Consider the following 8,255-nt stretch of genomic DNA (forward strand, 5'->3'; position numbering starts at 1 on the left):
TTGACTGGTTCTTCCTCAATAATCTTGTGAATGACACATTGTAAATTCTTTCCATTGTTCTGAGAATTGATTGACCATTACATGTTTCATGGTATGTTAACTGTCTGACCATATACCCATAACGTGTACCTTTCCTGTGATCATAAAAATAACTGCAACATTCCACTTTTAATCACTTGCTCACTTGGTATAAAGAGGCTGCTCTGCCTTTAATCTGGGCTGCTTTCATTCTCCTACCATGGAGACTGCAAAGCTGGTCCAGCCATCAATAAATTTTTACTTTGCAACATCTAGGTGTTGGCTCCTGGTTTTCAACACTATCAGCAAAAACCATAATTCACCACATTTCCATTCGGCCCTTTTAGGATTCTGCTACTCCAGCTATATGACTATATGACTGCACATGTGCAGTTCAGTAGCTGAGCAAGGAGTCTTATGTCTTACGTCATCAGTGCACTGTGTGATTGCACAGATGTACGCAGCGTGGTCATGCAATCAGCCCATGCATGGTGTAGCTCTGTAAGCCCACCTGAGCATGTGCAGGGGAATCCTTAAAAGCTGGACACAGACTCCTCCCCTCTCTCTTCTGCTCTCTTCTCCTCCCCCATCTCTCTCCTCCACATGAGTCTTTGCCCCAGGCCTGGCCACGCTCTTTCCTGTGCCCCCCAATAAAGCTCTGATACTGGGTTCTGTCGGACCTCGTGCCTCTGATTTTTCCTCGAACGGTAACCAGTGCCACATATTTGAAACCAACATTGGTGCCGTGACAAAACAGACTCTCACAGAGCTCTGTGTCAGGGGCTCTGCGTCCAGGACCCTGTACCCAGGTTTCTTGAATGTACGACTGCCCCCTTTTTTTCATTTGCCCAGCCACCAGGACTGCTCCATACAACACACCAGCTAACCAGATTGGTGAGTTTTCCCTTTCTGATCCCTCGACATTTCCAGCGACTGTAGCCTGAGATATATTTCTCATGCCAGATCCCCAGGGAGTACTCGGGCTGCATACCATGACACATTCTCTCTTGATGAAGTATTGAATGCTGTCTGGACTCCCAGGGGGTCCTCTGGTATGTACACTCTCAGCCCTTGCCCCTCCCGTGATCACAACTGGGGTAACTTGTGCCAGTCCACAGATTACCTGCCCTTGGGGACACCCAGGATGGGGGGGGTCTTCGATCCTGTTCATTATTTTAATTTTTTATTTATTTTTTCTCTCAGCTGCAGTCAAGGGACATGAAGGCTTCCTCCTCTTGGTTTCACTCCTCCTCTGAGAAATGCCTTAAATATCCCCAGATACCAGTAAATTTGGCTGTGTAATGGCTGCTTGAACCCAGATATTTCACGGGGTCTATCTAACTTCTACCAGCGAACGGGCAAATGAAAAGAGTTACCTTATCCCCACGCTTTTACCTAAGCCTAAACCCTCCCTTTCTGATTCTCTCTCTCCTGCCCACTTGTATTCCTGAGCCTAAGGAATCTCTGACTCAAACGAAACCTTATCTTATCTGTTCTCTGCTCTGTTCTCTGGTACCAGGCAGGCTGCTAAGCACAAACAGGTCTGGAAGCAGCTAGGACACATGCAAATAAATTTACCATCAGGACCCACGTTGGGATCATAATAATCTGGATGGCTCTCTAGCCAGAGATCAGTTTACAGCCTGCCTCCTGACCAGTCTTCCTAAAGTTGTCTTTAAGCCAGCAAACTATCAAATAATAATAATAATAAGGAGGAGGAAGAGGAAGAGGAGGAGGAGGAGGAGAAGAAGAAAAGAAGAAGAAGAAGAAGAAGAAGAAGAAGAAGAAGAAGAAGAAGAAGAAGAAGAAGAAGAAGAATTCAAGACATGAAATAAAATCTGTCTCTTGTCTCCCAGAGCTTCCCGACATCAGGGCTAAACTTAAGCAGGGCTCCTAACCCCACAGGTGGAAGTTTCTGCTGTGGCATTTAAGGTACCATGGGAGAGATGAAAAAGCCCATGAACAGAATTGCCAAGTGCTGGCACATGCTATCCAAGCAGCTGCATAAAGGCTTCTAGGTCCCTGTTTTAGAAAGCCATGCAGGCTAGTGCATGCCCTGCTGGGCCATTAATTGAACCATGTTTGAAATGCCACCTAGAAAGATAACTGGTCAGCTGACTGCCCTCATGCACCTCATGGCATGTGGACATCAAGCAAAGACCTCCAACAGACCACCTAGGCCTGGCCATGGGCTCACAGGAAACCCAGGATGCAGCATGGGGCGATCCATTTCCTTCCTTTGGACACTGAGCCACCAAATCAGTCCTGAGGGAGTTTTGGAGTACCATCTCTTCTTCTCATTTCCCTATTGTCGGGATAGAGGGACAGCCTCACCCACCTTACCCACCTCACCAGACCCCACCACTTATTCAGGGGTACCTAATGGGAAGAGAGTCTCCAGCTAAGGTAGGAGCTTTCATTTCATTGCTCCCTCCATGTGCCTCACTCCAGACCTGTCAGCGGTGCCTCTTCTCCTCCTCATGCACAGGGACACAGACAGGGCCCTGATCTCTCTCAAGTTCCATAGGACACCAGGATCCACTGCCTTGTCCCCAATTCCAGAAGAATGAGGTCTCACCCCACAAGCTTTTGTCTTCCTGGTTCCCTCTTCTAATTAACTACTCAGCTGTTGTCACAGGGTCACCATAGAGCTGGAGTCCAAGAATCATCAGATATTATTTGTGTAAGATAACAAGCCATGTGTTTTCACTTCTGCAAACAAGCTTGGTTGCCCCAACTGCATAGGATGTGCTTGATCACACATAGGCAGGAGGTGTAGCCAGGATGTATGCTTGCCCCTGATTGGACAAAGGCAGGAAGTATGTGCCTTATGAGATTTGTCTTTGTAAGCTCCTGTCTAATGTAGTTCGGCACCACTCTCTGGGAATTCCTGAGTATGGACCTGGCCAGTGTCCATCTTCCTGGCCAGTACTTAAAAAAGCTTGCTTCAAATTTGACTCAAAAATTGTGATAGTGGTCTGATTCTCAGCCAGGGGGGTTACCAGTTCCACAAACTGGCAGCCCCAGAGCACAGCTTCCCAACCTGGGAGATGTGTGACCCTGGGGGAGACACAGGCACTCTCGGAGCACAGAGTCCACAGAGCAAGAGGCAGACATTTGCATGGATTTTTTTTTTTCAGACAAAACACATCACTTCGGAGAACTTGAGGTCTGCCATATTCTGTTTTCCACTGCGCCTCCAGTTCAGCAGACACTGTGTGCTCTGCCAAGGAGAGCCCAGGGAACAAGCTGATAAAAAGATTCCCCCTTGCTCCAGGGTAGGGAAAAGAACACTGGATCAGGAGGTGTTGAGGGCAGCATGCTGAAGTCAGAGCCCAGTCCCTGCTTACAGCTTTGCCCCAGATCTTGTTACTAAAGACTGTCTGAGATTCTGAACTAACCATGGCTTCCCTGGATTATCCCAGCAACCAATTGCTCCCTTTTTTCACTCAGAGTCAATCTTTAAAATAATTTTTGATTTTATTTATTTATTTATTTATTTATTTATTTATTTATTTATTTATTTATGGAGATGGGTTTTAGCATTCAGACCTGCCCCCTTGGGGACCCACCCTGGCGGGAGCCATAAGCCTAAGCAACCCTTGACACACATGCTGCCATATTTGGGCTTCTCTCCTCTTTTCTTAGATCTAGGCCTTGCTTAAGTCTCCATAGCACCAGAATCTCTTCCCACAGATACCAGAACCTCTTCTCAGATAGCAGGTGACCGAGCTGCAGTTAAGCAATTAGGCAGTTAGACAAGGGTAGATAGATAACCCCCAGAGCACCATTCCCTGCTGGCCGAACAGCCCATAACTAAGTCCCTTCCTGCTCTCAACCCCCTTTGCCTACCTATATATTCCTTGAGAGAAAAATAAAATTTTGGAGCTTGATCAGACGTCCTGTCTTGCTCTCATTCTTTGTGTCTCTTGTCCCTTTCACTCGCCGGCCCTCCCTTTAGGTCCCTGTTGAAGACCCCGCTGGCCAGGGCACCACCCAGCATCCTGACAAATCCCGACAAGGTCATCTTAAAGTCCTCTTTAAGAGAAAACCCCTCCCCCTTCTCTCTCTCCCCCTTCCTCTCTCCCCTCCCCACCCAGGTCCTGGGCACCTCTCTCTCTTCCTCCCCCTCTCTTTCTCTTCTCTTTCTTCTCTCCTCAGCCTCTGCCCATTTTCACTCTCTTTCCCCCTTCCTTCCCCACTTAATGAAACTTTCCATGTGGGTGCCACCTGCATGGTGTGAGTGACTTTCCAGTGTGCCCCTTGGCCCCGCCCACGAAGCCACTGGGTGCCCTTTTTTAAAATACAACATTTGAAAGGGAGAGAGAAAGAGATGGTGGAGGGGATCTTTCTCTTAAAAAGATCTTAAGACACCATCATAAGATGATGTTGTCAGGACGCTGGGTGGGTCCCAGAGGGGCAGGTCTGAATGCTGGCAGTGTGTGTGTGTGTGTGTGTAGGTGTGTAGGCAGGTGTGTGTAGCTTGTGGGAGTCAGTTCTCTTCTTCCATCAGATGGGCTTCAGGATAGAACTCAGGTCATAGGCTAAGCGGCAAGCGCCCTTAGCTGATGGCTCATCTCACTGCTGACATTTTGATACAATGTTTTTCATATGTCAACATTCAGTTCTCTTCATTTCAGAGCCTCCAATGGCTTTGAAGTCTTGGGTATTCTAGTGCTCCCCCATGAACCCCGCTTCTTCCACTACCCTCCCAGTGCCCTGATCCTCCTCCTGCTTCTGCTCCTCCAGGCAGACCCAGGCTCACTTCTAGACCTCACTCACAGTCCCTTCCGGAGGAAGTCTTCCCGACCTCAACGAAGCAAGGTTCCCCCAGGAAGCAGAGCCTGATCTGCTTTTCTAGTTGGCGGAGAAAGCTTCTTCAAGAGGTCTTTTGAAAGTAAATCTCAGCAGATTTTATTTCCAAGTAGAACGAAAACAGGAAGTGAGAGTGGAAAATGTGCCCCACTGTGACGGAAGTTACCTTGCAAAACCAAAGTGTCTTCGTTCCTAAGGACACACAATTCTTCCCAGGGGCAGGGGGACGCTTCCATCCGAGACTCTGCAGAAGCACCCTCAAGAGGTTCGGAGGCAGAGACAAATGTTCTGTGGCTTTGAAAGCCAAAGAAAGCCCCTGCAGTGGCGGTCAGGGCAGGGAGAAAGGCCTTGTGGGGAGCCAGGCAGAGGGCCAGCGGGAGCCTAGCCGCTGCACAAGTGTTTCCTTCATTTAAGAAAAAAACAGCTTTGCAGAGGAAGTCCCGGGTCCCCAAGTAGGTTCTAACTTCATTAAAATGCTGAGCTAAGCCGTGCCGACCAGTTCAGTGCTCTTCCAGAAGGGCTGAGAAAACAGGTGGCTGTCTACTCCGCACCAGACAGAAGGGTAAACAAGGGCCGCATTTGTCCTACAGATAAGCCAAATGGGACTCACTTTTACCCGCTTTATCCGCTAAAACCAAGTGGTGTTGGTCGAGTCCCGCAAAGCTCCCGTTATTGTTGGTCTTTTTTCTTTTGTTGTTGCTTGCTTGGTTCTTCACACAACTGTCAATAAACCAGTGAACAAAAACAGGAACTAGCCAGCCGTCTGAGGGCACGGGAAACACTCACAGAGACCGTGAATTCCCACCCTGTCTTCACCTCAACCAAGGACTCGCATTCTCGGTGTGCAATTCATTCATTTGTCCGTTGTTTCTTACCGAGCAGTCATATGTGAGGTAGTAGATTGATTTATTTATTTGTTGTTACTGTTTCGAGATGGTTTCTCTGTGTAGCCCTAGCTGTCCTGTAGACCAGGCTGGTCTAGAATTTAAATCCACCTGCCTCTGCCTCAAGAGTGCTGGATTAAAGCTGTGTGCCAAAAATGACTCGAACTTTAGTGCACTGAATCTCCCGAATGACTTGTTAAAAAAGAGACGGGGACCAGTTAAGATGGGGACCAGTTAAGATGGGGACCAGTTAAGATGGGGACCAGTTAAGATGGGGACCGGTGCCCGCCTGCTGCTCTCCATGGCTGCTGTTCTCTGGATCCTGTTTCTCAAAGGCCGAGAAGCATCGATGACGTGGCCCCCAGGGTACTGACGGTCGCAGCGGGAGGTCATAGTGGGCGGTCCTGCAGAGCACACCCACCCCACCCGGCACGTGGTCCTTCACGCTGTTGCTGCCTTGCAACAGATGCGAAGCAAACGGTGGGTTAAAATAAATTTTTAATCTTTGTAATTTAATCATCACAGGTGATGGTGATGGAAAATTGTGACTAACAAGGGCCATGGGGTGAGGAATTTGCATTTCTTAAAAGTTCCCACCCAGGGTGTGGTGGCGCATGCATTTATCTTAGCATTCAGGAGACAGAGGCAGACGATCTCTGTGAGTTCGAGGCCAGCCTGGTCTACATAGCAAGTTCCAGGACAGCCAGAGTTGTTCCACAGAGAAACTCTGTGTGTAAGGGGGCGGGGGGAGGCAGGAGTTCCCAGTAAATTAGGCTTAGCATGTGTGCCTGCCATCCCATCACTGGGGAAGTGGAAAGAGGGGTATCAGAAGCTCAAGGTCATCTTTGAGGACATAGATTTGAGAGAGGCCAGCCTGGGCTACATAAGCCTCTGTCTCAAAAACGAAACAAAACAACAAAATAATCCAGGTAATAAAAATGTACCAGCAGGGGGCTGGAGAGATGGCTCAGAGGTTAAGAGCACTGACTACTCTTCCAGAGGTCCTGAGTTCAATTCCCAGCAACCACATAGTGGCTCACAACCATCTGTAACGAGATCTGATGCCCTCTTCTGGCCTGTAGTCATACATGCTGTATACATAATAAATAAATAAATTAATTAAAAAAAAAAAAAAAAAAAAAAGGCCGGGCGGTGGTGGCGCACGCCTTTAATCCCAGCACTCGGGAGGCAGAGCCAGGCGGATCGCTGTGAGTTCGAGGCCAGCCTGGGCTACCAAGTGAGCTCCAGGAAAGGCGCAAAGCTACACAGAGAAACCCTGTCTCGAAAAACCAAAAAAAAAAAAAAAAAAAAAAAATGTACCAGCTCTGTCTTCACACTTTAAGAACTACTGTATTAATATATCCACTGCCAAATCCCTAGAATGCATAAAACTTAGAAAATACTCAATAAATATTCATTACATTGAATGAAAGCAGATTTGAGAAAATCCTGTAGCCTGAGATAACAGATCAGCTTGTGCAAATATTTACACTTCTCCCAGCTGAGACAGAAACACAGGATTGCAGAGACAGCTTCATAGAGCAGGGCGCTCTGATTTACACATTAAATACGAGAGCCTGCACAGTGTCTGCAGCCCTCGGGTGGGTGATGGGGATTGAGAAGAACATGGGGACTGGGGAGAGCGAGCTCGTGGCTAGAGCTCGTGCTGAGATTGCAGGAGGCTCTGACTAACACCACAGGGGGATGGAGGAAGGGGGTAAAGAGAACATTGCCATCTTTAGTGTCTTCCTGTTGCTCCTTCCTGCCTCTTCCATGCTCTCCTGCTTCTGCTCCTCCGCCATGGTGAATATACACATACTTGGAGTTCTTTGAAAAACAGAACCTGTACCTGCTGCAAATGAAATCTCTCTCTCAGGAAACAAGGGTACAGGATGCTGGAAAGATTGCTCAGCAGTTAAGAGTGTTAGTTCCCACCAGCCTGCCTCGGCTGCCAAGGCGGGAGGTCAGCTGTCGCCTTAAAAGTGTGGTCAATCACGGCCCCCTCTCTGGCTTCTCCTGTCCTTGTCCCTCTCTTGCCTGTTCTCTGCCTGCCTCTCTCACATCCCCACTCGGACGGACGGAGAAGGCCTTTCGTTCTTTTGCTCTCCCCTCCCCCAATAAACCTCTTACACTAACTGTTGGGAGTGGCATGCTCTCTTACGGGCATACCTTGCCAAGGCCTGCCGAAGGTACCCATTTTGCCACTGTTTGTCCTTTTAAAGAGCACTGGCTGTTCTCGAAGAGGACCAGGGTTTTATTACCAGCACCTACAGACAGGTCACAAGCTTTTCTGTAACTAGTTCCCAGGAGTCATACAGCCTGTTCAGGTCTCTGTAGACACTGCGTGTACACAGAGTACATATATACATCCAGCAAAACACCCATGTGCATAAAAAGTAAAACAATAAAAATCAGTGGCAGAACTACAAAGCATCCTTTAAAAGCAGCTGCCGGGGATTGGCTGTTGGCGGCGTTGCGGCTGAGTGCGTGTGCGGCGGCAGCGGCATTAGCGGAAGCTGCAGCAGAGCGTTTGGTGCG

The 8,255-nt window shown here is 48.4% G+C and overlaps 1 long non-coding RNA gene across 1 annotated transcript; it reads left to right on the forward strand.

Annotated features, from left to right (window-relative positions):
• Window positions 1-766: 766 nt before the first annotated feature.
• On the forward strand, window positions 767-1,332 carry LOC143269470 (uncharacterized). The gene is made up of 2 exons (XR_013045889.1): window positions 767-1,070; window positions 1,222-1,332. It is a non-coding gene; the product is annotated as an uncharacterized LOC143269470 (long non-coding RNA).
• Window positions 1,333-8,255: the final 6,923 nt, after the last annotated feature.

The sequence above is a fragment of the Peromyscus maniculatus genome, chromosome 19, assembly GCF_049852395.1.
Source record: "Peromyscus maniculatus bairdii isolate BWxNUB_F1_BW_parent chromosome 19, HU_Pman_BW_mat_3.1, whole genome shotgun sequence".
In the NCBI taxonomy this organism is placed as follows: Eukaryota; Metazoa; Chordata; class Mammalia; order Rodentia; family Cricetidae; genus Peromyscus; species Peromyscus maniculatus.